This window comes from Ascaphus truei, unplaced genomic scaffold (assembly GCF_040206685.1).
Source record: "Ascaphus truei isolate aAscTru1 unplaced genomic scaffold, aAscTru1.hap1 HAP1_SCAFFOLD_366, whole genome shotgun sequence".
Classification (NCBI taxonomy): domain Eukaryota; kingdom Metazoa; phylum Chordata; class Amphibia; order Anura; family Ascaphidae; genus Ascaphus; species Ascaphus truei.
Genome location: NW_027456683.1, coordinates 11,557 through 25,636, shown reverse-complemented (window position 1 = coordinate 25,636; position 14,080 = coordinate 11,557). Strand labels below are relative to the sequence as shown.

At 49.4% G+C, this 14,080-nt stretch overlaps 1 long non-coding RNA gene across 1 annotated transcript; it reads right to left on the bottom strand.

Annotated features, from left to right (window-relative positions):
• Window positions 1–4,095: 4,095 nt before the first annotated feature.
• Window positions 4,096–12,767, bottom strand: LOC142483765 (uncharacterized). The gene is made up of 3 exons (XR_012797472.1): window positions 12,647–12,767; window positions 4,903–5,252; window positions 4,096–4,527 (listed from the first exon to the last, which is right to left on the bottom strand). It is a non-coding gene; the product is annotated as an uncharacterized LOC142483765 (long non-coding RNA).
• Window positions 12,768–14,080: the final 1,313 nt, after the last annotated feature.

Here is a 14,080-nt window from a genome sequence, read left to right as displayed (position 1 = left end):
GGAGTGGAGGAGTGTGGGAGTGGAGGAGCGTGGGAGTGGTGGAGTGTGTGAGTGGTGGAGTGGCGGTGGCTGGGGGAGTGGAGGAGCATGGGAGTGGTGGTGGCTGGAGGAGTGGAGGAGCGTGGGAGTGGTGGTGGCTGGTGGAGTGGAGGAGCGTGGGAGTGGTGGAGTGTGTGAGTGGTGGAGTGGCGGTGGCTGGGGGAGTGGAGGAGTGTGGGAGTGGAGGAGCGTGGGAGTGGTGGAGTGGCGGTGGCTGGAGGAGTGGAGGAGCGTGGGAGTGGTGGAGTGTGTGAGTGGTGGAGTGGCGGTGGCTGGGGGAGTGGAGGAGTGTGGGAGTGGTGGAGTGTGTGAGTGGTGGAGTGGCGGTGGCTGGGGGAGTGGAGGAGCGTGTGAGTGGTGGTGGCTGGTGGAGTGGAGGAGCGTGTGAGTGGTGGTGGCTGGTGGAGTGGAGGAGCGTGGGAGTGGTGGAGTGTGTGAGTGGTGGAGTGGCGGTGGCTGGGGGAGTGGAGGAGCGTGGGAGTGGTGGTGGCTGGGGGAGTGGAGGAGCGTGGGAGTGGTGGAGTGGCTGGTGGCTGGAGGAGTGGAGGAGCGTGGAAGAGGAGTGGTGGAGCGTGGACTATGAGTGGCACGTGTAGGTACGTCCTGTGCTGGCAGTGCAGGTGGGGGAGGGGAGCGGGAGTAGTGGCCAGGGAGAGAGGACCAGTTTCGAGCCTCCGACCCCCGAGGCAGAGCAGCCCCCAGCACGCAAGCAGCGGCGCGGTGAAGGGATAAGAAACGCATTAATCAGCCCCGTGGGTCATTGGCAGGTCCTGTAAGGACAGCGCTTGTCTGATTATACTGCACGAAGTCATATTTACATGTCTCTAAACAGTAAATGTTCGGTGTTTTTAAACACTTATGAATGTACCATTGAGATGTTACACGCGTGTGCTATAACGGAGGTGTGTTGCTGATGCATGGACACGTGTTCTTATTCACGAACACGCACATTACATAGACTAATGCGTGTCTGTAACTACATGTACATTTTGGTGGTGACACAAACACTCGTACTATCTGTTACAACATCCCTTTCCTACGGTAAAATAGTTAATATTTTAGCAGAAATTATTAAATCAATACTTAAATGTACAGTAACCTATAGCCATGTATTAATACATTTATACTTATATATACACAGCAAAAACTAAAAGCAGTTACAAAAGCCATCCGTGCTCCCAGATCCGCACATCTGTCGGTGCATCTGGTCAACAAAGACCAACACGAGACGTCCAAAAACGTTTTGGAGACATAAAACTACGCCTTAAAAGGCTGGTCGCCAGGCGTGTGGCGCAGGAGGCGGTCCTCCTGCAGGCGTGTGGCGCAGGAGGCGGTCCTCCTGCAGGCGTGTGGCGCAGGAGGCGGTCCTCCTGCAGGCGTGTGGCGCAGGAGGCGGTCCTCCTGCATCTCTACATTTCTACTCTTATGAGGAGAACATGTACCCACTATGGATCACCAACTGTTTTTTGGGACTGGAGGGGACAGGGATATCGGCCCGACTCTTTCACAGTCGGCAACAGGTGAGTACTATGGTATTAAATCAATGTCTAATTAATGCTGAAATACAGTGCTTAACAGGCAATCATTTATACGTACAGATAGCTTCGCTGCAGTTTCTATGATGTTATCAAATATTCAATGTTTCTTGGCTCTTTCTAAACAAGAAACATTTTGGATTTATCCGCTTAAGACATTGTGTCCCAGGGGTTTAAATGAAGAGCTTGATGTCTGGTCACTTTATTCATTTAAATAGGATTTTGGTTAAAAGCTTTCACAATATTTTAGGTATTTTTACTTATTATGAGATATTTGGTGTTTTTTGTTTCCATTGGTAATCACCCTCTATTTAGTTTAATTTATATTTTATAATTATTAGGTATCCTAGCCCCACATCTTATTTAGGTTTTATCTCACATATGTTTTTTAACACGTACTAATAATGATTTTCTCATTGCAGTGTCCATCATATTAAGGCCATTTAATTTCCATTTGTTTTTTTAACATTTATGTATAATAAAGATTATTCTTGAATGTATAAAATAGGAATTTGTATTGTGCAAATGTTTGCTAGTTAGGACTGCACCTGTGCCAGCTACGTGCCCTAAACAATGATAGGCTAATTGGATTTGTTTCTTCTACCAATTGTGAAGCTGGTGCAGGGCATATATTCCTTTAGCCTAGTTAATTTAGACATCCCTGACGAAGCAGTTCGCTACGAAACGCGTAGGATTGTGTGTTTGTACTGGACACTCTCCTGCAATCATCACTGTCCCCTGGACCCTCCACACGCTGCCTGCGGGACCCCTTTTCCATAGCTTGTCACCTAATTGACCGGTGTGGACTCAGTGACTAACAGAGGTGACGTCAGTGCCCTGATTAACGATCACAACGGGGCGGAGGTTTAGCGGTTCCAGACGGGTCCCAGCTGGAGCTGATCTATCGCTGTAGTAGAGTTTGCTCCATTGCTTTCTCCATCTGTAACCCTGGGGGTACTTGTAACGCCTGTATGCCAGCAGACCTGGCCAGTCCCCAGTACTTTGTAACGGACACTGCTACAAATCGTGACTGGATATACCAGCACCAACAGGTTTCCTGCCCGGACCAGAAGGAGTGTATGCTGAAGGATCCTCACGAATGAAGCCATCTACTTCTTGAGTGGTAACATGTACCCTAAACATGACTGGCTTTTGTGGCTAAGTTTTCTTGCACGTGCAATCAGTTACACTTTAATATTGTCACAATATAATGACTTTTTTACACTATGTGAGTCGTGTGCTTTGTTTTTTCTCTTTGAAGTGATAGCGTGTGTAGCACAAGAAATGTCTGTGGTTCAGCCGGTTTGTGCATTTTCACTCGTTAACAATTCATATATAGTTGTTAGATAACGTAATCATGCCCAATAAAAAATCAATTGGAAAACAAATATTTGTAAGATGTCACAAAATATTTCTATACACAAACGTTAACGTGTACTAGCCAACTGTTACAATACAATAACGCGTATGATGTGTGTGTCATTGCAGCTGAAATGTTTTAGGAAACGTGCACATTTATAAGTAACATTACATATCCACTTCTTTCACAGACAGAAGATCATGTGAATGGAAGTATCCAAACACACAACAACTTACACCTTTTACATACTCTACACATGCTGTCAACATGATTTTGACGCTTTGCTGCAGAACGTTGTCACTCGTGCTATGACACACAGTATACTGTACATGATACATTTTGTTATATGTCAAAGCAATTCTTATATTCACAATGTTCTAAATTTGAGATAGATTAAATGTGTTAACATCATAAAAAAATTTCTACAAGAAAAAAGTTAACGGTTGGGAAAATGACAATAACATGTGACACTATATGCCTTGTATCGGTGTGCCATTATTAAGATAGATCATGTTCATGACCCTTTACATGAGCCAGATAAATCCTACGAATAAGGTTTTACTGCGTTGTGTGAAGAAACAGTAAAATGATGTCCTTGTAGAAATGTGATGTATTCATCAGACTTCAACATGAGTAATTGTATGAAGCATTGACATGAAATATGACTATTGCCGTGTGTCAAGTTGCCATACAGCTAATGTAACTGGTGTTAGGGACACATATCAGGTTACTGATATAAGATATCCTCTTGTCAGCAGCTCTTACTCCTGCAGGCATAGTAAAATAATGTATGTTGTAATTGTTAATTTAGTGTCAATGATACAATGAAGTAATGAATGGGAACAATCACATTTGTTGAACTATTTGCTATCACAACTCCTCATAAATAATTGTATTTAAGTATATAATTGTTATAGTGAATTGTAAATGTAAAAAAACATTACATATGTTTTAATGTACAGTAGTTGCTAAGTATAAATATTATGCATTGTATTAATATTCATCACTGCACCAATATCTGTTAGCTTAATGCACAACATTCAGCATTGTATGAGAAGGACAAATGTGTTAAACACTCATACCGTTGTCAGATGAACTTGTGCTAATTTAGTACAAAATGTGCACTCGAATTTCGAGAGAGCAGGATCCTATGATTAGGTTCACACCATGAAATATGACACATCACGAGATTAGTCTAGATTATTTTATATGTAAATGAAAATCTTACATGTGAAATAATTGTCGATTAAAGTCCGGCGGGTCTCCGCCCCACTGGCTATATGCTCCCTAACCACTGCAGGGCGCACAGAAGGATCCTCCTTCATATCCCCCCGTATGTTGCCTTGAAGATTGTGAAGTAGTGCAATGTTGTGCAGAATGCAACAACAAATCACTATGTCGCCAACCTTCTGTGGCAAATACTGTAGAGCCCCACCAGATCTATCAAGACATCTGAAGCGACTTTTCAACAGTCCAAATGTCCTCTCAATCACCAAACGTGGAGACGTGTCCCGCATTATATCGTTCCTCTGCAGGGGTTTGAGTATTACCCAGTGGGGTCAGGAGCCAAGGCCGGTCCATATTCTGTGTCGCCTATAAGAGAGTTAAAACACATGAATGTTAAGCTAATATGTAACATATATTCCAAATATTGCCTCTTGCCATGTCCTAGTACATGAAACAGAGTGAAGAATATACCACACATTTGCCATTACAATACATTATTCTTGAATAATTAGCTTAGACATACTGTAATCACGACATCCGTTGAACATTAAATACATAAAATGACACCACTGGTGGCTATAGTATTAAGCAAGGAAATGGAAGCAGGCACACGATCTTTCTAAAGATGCAATTTATTGTGCCACCAAAGGTCCAACGTTTCGGCAATAGATTGCCTTTATCAAGGAGAGGGCTACAGAACATACTAAACAGACCACTATTTATACACAAATGGGTACTCACCCCTCCACGATCAGCAGCTACCCTGCTCCTGGATGTCAACGCCCCCAAAGTGACGTCAGAGCGCCAGCGCGACGTGTCGTGATGACGTCATGCGTCACAAGGGGAGGAGCTCGGGCTTCCATGAAGAGACAGCCTCCCTGCTGCCTGTAACAGGCAAAGATGGCGGTCCTTCAGGATGCTGGATATTCAGGGAGCAGCCCCTTCACTGGCAGCTGAGGCTCCCCCGGTGACATCAGCGTGCCCTCACGACGTGACGCGATGACGTCAGATGTCCGGGGGGGGGGGGGGGCGGGCCCCAGGCATCAGACCTGTCCTGGAGTGGAAAAAGACAGCTGGATGCCTCATGGGACCTGCAAGATCGTGCATGGGTGAGAGCCCTTACATAAATAAACAAGTGTAGTGAGACTTCAATATATTATAAAAAACAAAACAAAAATAAAGTGTACAAATTAGCTGTTAAACCAGTGTCACCTAATAAAGTGTCTACTAGCAGTGTGCATGTACTTCTATATATGGCTATAGTATTAATCCTGAAATGTGGAAGCAATGACTGTGTGTATTGGCCACTAATTCCCTGTTGTTGTGTGATTAATAATTGAAGACTATTTAAAGCTGCATAACATGGATTATATATTTGGAATGTAACATAACAAATTGCAAATGCAACAAATAATTTGTCGTTACATTATATATTAGCAAAACATAATGAAACATTAACCTCTACATGAAATTTAGATATAAGTGCAGTTTGTATAACATTGACTGACCCAATAGCCAACCGTCCTCGAAGTCCCCCACCTCAAATGCGCGGAAGACTGATGAGTTCTGCAGGATATGGGAATAGTGGCAGGCACCTGGGAATTGGGCTGCCACACTCAGAATTTTCATGTGCGCGTCACATACGACCTGCACATTGAGCGAGTGGTAATGTTTCCTGTTACGGAAATCCCTCTCCTCTTCACGTAGCGGGGTCAACGCAACATGTGTGCAATCTATAGCACCCAACACATTGGGTAGCCCTGCTACATTATAAAATGCCATCTTCAGTGCCTGCCATCTGTCTGCTCGCTAGGAAAATGTATACAATCCCTAGCGCGTGTACTCAGTGCACATTGCATTGTATGTCTTTATTTGTATAGCGCCATAAATGTACGTAGCGCTTCACAGTAGTAATATACGTGGTTATCATATACTGTAAATAACAAATAATATAAATAACAGGTCATGGCAATAAGTTCTTTAGACAAACGTAACATTTAGGAAGAGGAGTCCCTGCTCCGAGGAGCATACAATCTAATAGGTATGTAGGAGGAACGTACAGATACAGTAGGAGGACATTTTGGTAAGTGCTTCTGCAGGGGGCCAAGCTTTATGTAGAAACTGCACATAGAAACTGGCTAAGGACCCGAGAGAATGCCGACTGCGAGACCCCACCTACTATGCCCACAGTTGTCTGAAATGACCCAGAAGCAAGGAAATGTAATGAGCTCAGCATTTTAACAAGGCCAGGTACTGCACGACTCCTGTCTGTTGTTGGCTCTAAATCTTCTCGTTACTTGTCATCGAGTTCCAAGATAGCCGCTGAGCTCAATATATATCGGCTGATCACCTCGGTCTCACTTAACCCCTCTAGGGAGCATCTTGCTGGGAAATATCGGGGCGCCAATGTAGCTCCCTCTCTCCTCTCTCTCTCTATCTCTCTCCCCTCTCTCCTCATCCTTAATTGTAATAGAATCTCCCTCCTCCTCTTCTTCCTCCTCACAAAAAACTCTATCAAACCTCGATTCGCAATGACAATCATTTCACCCTTGAAGGTAAGTGTTTGCTTGTAGCCTTTATATAGGCAGCTAAATAAGCCACATTAGTGCAAACGATAGCACGTGTTGTATCGTATGTAGAACATTTGGATTGTATTAATCCAAGCAGTCATTATAGTTTGAATGAGACGTGTTACACACATAATATAAGACGATGTAATCTGAAAATAAACACCATGAATCCACAGTCAAAGCGATGATGCGACACAATACGAAGAATTGTTGTTAATAATCACACGATCAGGACATTAGTATGTAACAATCTCAAGAAGTACTTGCTTTTCCTAGAGAGGTGTGGCAGAGGGTTAGTTTAGGGTCAGGTTGTTTTCTGATCACGGCAGTATTGCCCTTTAAATTAACCCCCTCCTAACGTTTGCGGTTAGGCTATTAAGTTATAAAGATGGATGTCATGCAATTGTTATTAATTTGGATTTAATAACGTGTTCTCCTTCGATTCAATTAATTTAAATCAGCTCCATGAACACCGGGGGCCACACAGTTATTCATACCAACACCTGGGGGCCCCGGGGGCCATCCAGTTATTTCCATCAACACCCGGGGGCCACCCAGTTATTCATACCAACACCCGGGGGCCATCCAGTTATTCCCAACAACACCTGGGGGCCCCGGGGGCCACCCAGTTATTCATACCAACACCTGGGGGCCATCCAGTTATTCCCATCAACACCAGGGGCCCCGGGGGCCACACAGTTATTCCAATCAACATCCGGGGGCCACACAGTTATTCCCATCAACACCCGGGAACCCCAGGGGCCACAGAGTTATTCCAATCAACACTCGGGGGCCACACAGTTATTCCCACCAACAACCAGGGGGCCACCCAGTTATTCCAATCAACACCCGGGTGCCACACAGTTATTCCCGCCAACACCCTGGGGCCACACAGTTATTCCCGCCAACAGTCGGGGGCCACACATTATTCACACCAACACCCGGGGGCCACAGTTATTCTGTGCTGGGTGTAGGACTGGCACCTTTACCCTGATCCTGTGCCAGTCCTACACCCGGAACCTCTGTCTTGTCCTCCTCTCTTGATCTACATGCCCCGCTTTCTCTCTGCCGCCCTCGCCCTTCTAACCCCAGACCCTGGCTAAATTCCCACACGCGCATGCTGCGTTCCTCCACTCGTTCCTCTGAACGCCTCTGGAGGAAATCTCACACTCTCGCAGACTTCCTTCACTACAAATTTATGCTGTCCTGTTTCATCTCTGCCCTCACAAGCTAAACAAGCCTACTTTTCTGCACTAATCAACATGCACAAGTCTAACCCACGCCGACTGTTCTCTGTCTTTGATGCTCTACTCAAACCACCCTCAGCTGCCTCTCCTTCCTCCATCTCCGCTCAGGACTTTGCTGACTATTTTAAGGAAAAGGTGGAATCCATACGGCAGAACATCCCCTCTGTTTCTTCCTCCCATCCTACACCTCATTCTAACTCTCCTCCTGCCTTCCTTGACTCTTTTTCCACTGTCTCACAGGAGGATGTGTCACTGTTGATCGCCTCTTCTCCCTCTACCACTTGCCCTCTTGACCCCATTCCCTCCCATCTCCTAAAACCTCTTGCTCCTACTATAATCCCTACGCTCACACACATTTTTAACTCCTCCCTCTGCTCTGGAACCTTTCAATCCTCCTTCAAACATGCAACAGTCATACCATTACTCAAAAACAGCAAGCTTGACCCTACCTGTCTTTCTAACTATCGACCTGTCTCCCTCCTGCCTTTTGCCTCTAAACTCCTTGAACGTCTTGTATTCGCTCGCTTGCTCCATTTTCTCAACACCTATTCTCTTCTAGACCCTCTACAATCTGGCTTCCGCACTGCTCACTCCACGGAAACAGCCCTCACTAAAATAACTGACGACCTCCATGCTGCCAAAGACAGATGTCATTACACTCTGCTCATATTACTCGACCTCTCTGCAGCATTTGACACCGTGGACCACCCTCTTCTCCTTCACATTCTCCATACTCTTGGTATTCGGAACAAAGCTCTATCCTGGATCTCATCCTACCTCTCCCATCGTACTTTCAGTGTCTCTTCTGCTAACACCTCCTCCTCCTCTATTGATCTCTCTGTGGGGGTACCCCAGGGCTCTGTCCTGGGACCTCTTCTCTTTTCTCTGTACACACTCTCTCTAGGTGACCTAATAACATCTTTTGGGTTTAATTATCACCTCTATGCTGACGACACACAAATATATTTCTCAACACCCGACCTTACACCTGCTATACAAACCAAAGTTTCTGAATGTCTCACTGCTACTGCTGCGGCCGAGTTTATTTGAGCATTTGCCCGGTCTCGGCCGCAGCAGTAACCAGGCGCGCGCCGGGATGTGCCCGGCGCGCGCCGAAGCCGCGGAGGAGCGCCCTCCGATCGGGGCTTTCTCCCTCCGCTCGCCAGTCCGCCGGGTCCCCCGGAACCCCCTGCCGCCGTCCCCCACATCGCGGGACACCAGGGCTCCCTCGGGGAGCCCTGGACGCGCGTGCAGGGGGCGCAGGCACCCGATGACGCGGGAGTGCGGCTAGCATGCCGGGGCATTCCCAGGCTTGCGGAGCTAGCCGCACTCAAATAAAATGTGCCGCCTCTGTATATCATCCTGGATGGCCCTCCGCCGCCTTAAACTCAACATGGCTAAAACAGAGCTCCTCACACTTCCTCCCAAACCTGGCCCCACTACCTCCTTCCATATTACTGTTGGAACTACGATCATTCACCCAGTAGCCCAAGCACGCTGCCTAGGGGTCACACTCGACTCCTCTCTCACATTCGCCCCTCACATTCAAAACATTTCTAAAACCTGTCGCTTTTTCCTCCGCAATATAACTAAGATACGCCCTTTCCTCTGTTGCTCGACTGCTAAAACTGACTCAGGCCCTCATTCTCTCCCGTCTTGATTACTGTAACCTCCTGCTGTCCGGCCTTCCTACCTCTCACCTGTCTCCCCTACAATCTATCCTAAATGCTGCTGCCAGAATCACTCTACTCTTTCCGAGATCTGTCTCAGCGTCTCCCCTCCTGAAATCCCTCTCCTGGCTTCCGATCAAATCCCGCATCTCACACTCCATTCTTCTCCTCACTTTTAAAGCTTTACACTCTTCTGCCCCTCCTTACATCTCACTATACCCTCCTCTGCCCCTCCTTACATCTCACTATACCCTCCTCTGCCCCTCCTTACATCTCAGCCCTAATTTCTCGTTATGCACCATCCAGACTCTTGCGTTCTGCTCAAGGATGTCTTCTTTCTACCCCCTTTGTATCTAAAGCCCTCTCCCGCCTTAAACCTTTTTCACTGACTGCCCCACACCTCTGGAATGCCCTTCCCTCAGTAACCGACTAGCACCCTCTCCATCCACCTTTAAGACACACCTTAAGACACACTTGCTTAAAGAAGCATGTGAATAGAACTGTGGATATTCTGAACACATGATACATAAAGCTTGGCCCCCTGCAGACGCACTTACCAGAATTCCCTCCTACTGTCTCTGTACGTTCTCCCTACCTACCAATTAGACTGTAAGCTCCTCGGGGCAGGGACTCCTCTTCCTTAATGTTACGTTTATGTCTAAAGCATTTATTCCCATGATCTGTTATTTATTTGATTACCACATGTATTACTACTGTGAAGCGCTATGTACATTAATGGCGCTATATAAATAAAGACATACAATACAACACAATACCTACAACTGGGGTACATTGGAATGGCCCTGTCACCCCACCTCCTTCCTCAGCTTTACCCTAATCACCTCCAGGTGCACCTACTGCGATCTAAGGTTCCCTCTACACGGAGGCACTCCCACCTCCTCTTGGGGGATCCCAGAACCCTCCTTACAGCCTTCTATAATAATACTCGCCGATACCCTATTGGGGCAGCGAGCGAGCCACGCCTCTATCCTTTCTACGCTCACCAGAGCCCTTCCTCTTTGCTCAAGCCTCAGTGATTGCTCCCCACCTAATACCTGCCTTCCCTTCCTTGAAGCACGTACTGGAGGGGTGACTGCTCCCCACCTAATACCTGCCTTCCCTTCCTTGAAGCACGTACTGGAGGGGTGACTGCTCCCCACCTAATACCTGCCTTCCCTTCCTGGAAGCACGTACTGGAGGGGTGACTGCTCCCCACCTAATACCTGCCTTCCCTTCCTGGAAGCACGTACTGGAGGGGTGACTGCTCCCCACCTAATACCTGCCTTCCCTTCCTGGAAGCACGTACTGGAGGGGTGACTGCCCCCGCCTAATACCTGCCTTTCCTTCCTTGAAGCACGTACCGGAGGGGTGACTGCCCCCCGCCTAATACCTGCCTTCCCTTCCTGGAAGCACGTACTGGAGGGGTGACTGCCCCCCGCCTAATACCTGCCTTCCCTTCCTTGAAGCACGTACTGGAGGGGTGACTGCCCCCCGCCTAATACCTGCCTTCCCTTCCTTGAAGCACGTACTGGAGGGGTGACTGCCCCCCACCTAATACCTGCCTTCCCTTCCTTGAAGCACGTACTGGAGGGGTGACTGCTCCCCGCCTAATACCTGCCTTCCCTTCCTGGAAGCACGTACTGGAGGGGTGACTGCCCCCCGCCTAATATCTGCCTTCCCTTCCTTGAAGCACGTACTGGAGGGGTGACTGCCCCCCGTCTAATACCTGCCTTCCCTTCCTTGAAGCACGTACTGGAGGGGTGACTGCCCCCCACCTAATACCTGCCTTCCCTTCCTTGAAGCACGTACTGGAGGGGTGACTGCTCCCCGCCTAATACCTGCCTTCCCTTCCTTGAAGCACCTACTGGAGGAGTGACTGCCCCCCACCTAATACCTGCCTTCCCTTACTTGAAGCACGTACTGGAGGGGTGATTGCTCCCCGCCTAATACCTGCCTTCCCTTACTTGAAGCACGTACTGGAGGGGTGACTGCTCCCCGCCTAATACCTGCCTTCCCTTCCTTGAAGCACGTACTGGAGGGGTGACTGCCCCCCGTCTAATACCTGCCTTCCCTTCCTTGAAGCACGTACTGGAGGGATGACTGCTCCCCGCCTAATACCTGCCTTCCCTTCCTGGAAGCACGTACTGGAGGGGTGACTGCTCCCCGCCTAATACCTGCCTTCCCTTCCTTGAAGCACGTACTGGAGGGGTGACTGCTCCCCGCCTAATACCTGCCTTCCCTTCCTTGAAGCACGTACTGGAGGGATGACTGCTCCCGGCCTAATACCTGCCTTCCCTTCCTGGAAGCACGTACTGGAGGGGTGACTGCTCCCCGCCTAATACCTGCCTTCCCTTCCTTGAAGCACGTACTGGAGGGGTGACTGCTCCCCGCCTAATACCTGCCTTCCCTTCCTTGAAGTACGTACTGGAGGGGTGACTGCCCCCGCCTAATACCTGCCTTCCCTTCCTTGATGCACGTACTGGAGGGGTGACTGCCCCCCGTCTAATACCTGCCTTCCCTTCCTTGAAGCACGTACTGGAGGGGTGACTGCTCCCCGCCTAATACCTGCCTTCCCTTCCTGGAAGCACGTACTGGAGGGGTGACTGCCCCCCGCCTAATACCTGCCTTTCCTTCCTGGAAGCACGTACTGGAGGGGTGACTGCTCCCCGCCTAATACCTGCCTTCCCTTCCTGGAAGCACGTACTGGAGGGGTGACTGCTCCCCACAAACACTGAACTCCTGCTGTAGACGGCAGCTGTGGCCCCACTTACACTGTGCCACGTTGCATTGCCAACACACTCCCCTACGCCCTGCGACAGACTGCCCTGAGTGCCGGGGCTGCCCGCCTCCCCTCGAAAGGACGATGATGTCCGTGGCATCACATACCACTGCCACGTCTTCAGCACCACCATCGTCTGGTGAAAATCCCTATCTTACTTCCACCAAGCAGAGCCCCTATAAGTCTCACAAGCCCCCCACATCCTGTTTCTATACTTACCAGCGTCGAACACTTCTCCGACGCTTTCGTCCCAAACTTGCCAAAATGGAGAATTCCTTTCACCAATCCCCAGGAGACTTGGGAGCCTGTTTCCTCTCCCCTTCCCCTTCCTCCTCTCCCCTTCCCCTTCCTCCTCTCCCCTTCCCCTTCCTCCTCTCCCCTTCCCCTTCCTCCTCTCCCTTTCCCCTTCCTCCTCTACTTTTCTCCCTTCCTCCTCTCCTCTTCTCCCGTCCTCCTCTCCCTTTCATCTTCTTCCTCTCCCTTTCCTCTTCCTCCTCTGCATTTCCCCTTCCTCCTCTGCCTTTCCCTTCCTCCTCTCCCTTTCCCCTTCCTCCTCTCCCTTCCTCCTTCCCGAACTCCCTTTCCCCATCCTCCTCTCCATTTCCTTTTCCTCCTCTCCCTTTCCACTTCCTTCTCTCCTCTTCTCCCTTTCCTCTTCCTTCTCTCCCTTTCCCCTTCCTCCTCTCCCTTTCCCCTTCCTTCTCTCCCTTTCCCCTTCCTCCTCTCCCTTTCCCCTTCCTCCTCTCCCTTTCCCCTTCCTCCTCTCCCTTTCCCCTTCCTTCCCTCCCTTCCCCCTTCCTCCTTTCCCTTCCCCTTCCTCCTCCCTCCTCTCCCTTCCCCCTTCCTCCTCTCCCTTCCCCCTTCCTCATCTCCCTTCCCCCTTCCTCCTCTCCCTTTCCCCTTCCTCCTCTCCCTTTCCCCTTCCTCCTCTCCCTTTCCCCTTCCTCCTCTCCATTTCCCTTTCCTCCTCTCCCTTTCCCCTTCCTCCTCTCCCTTTCCCCTTCTCCTTTCCCCCTTCCTCCACTCCCTTTCCCCCTTCCTCCTCTCCCTTCCCCCTTCCTCCTCTCCCTTTCCCTACCTCCTCTCTCTTTCCTCTTCTTCTCTCCCTTTCCTCTTCCTCTTCTCCCCTCCTCCTCTCCTTTTCCTCTTCTTCTTCTCCCTTCCTCCTTTCCCATTCCCCTTCCTCCTCTTCCTTTCTCTCCCTTCCCCCTTCCCCCTTCCTTCCTCTCCATTCCCCCTTCCTTCCTCTCCCTTCCCCCTTCTTTCCTCTCCCTTCCCCCTTCCTCCTTCTTTCCTCTCCCTTCCCCCTTCCTCCTCTCCCTTCCCCCTTCCCCCTCTCCCTTCCCCATATCCCTCCTCCTCCTTCCTCCTAGCCCTCCTCCCTTCCATCTCTCCCTTTCTCCTTCCTGCTCTCCCTCCCTCTTCCTGCTCTCCCTCCTCCCTTCCTCCCCTCCCTTCCCCCTTCCTGCTCTCCTTCCCCCTTCCTCCTCTCTTCCTCCCATCCCTTCCTCCCCCTTCCTCCCCTCTCCCTTCCTCCTCTCCTTTCCTCCCCTCCCCCTTCCTCCTCTCTTCCCCCTTCCTGCTCTCCCTTCCTCCTCTCCCTCCCCCTCCTCTCCCTTCCCCCTTCCTGCTCTCCCTCCATTCTCTCCCTCC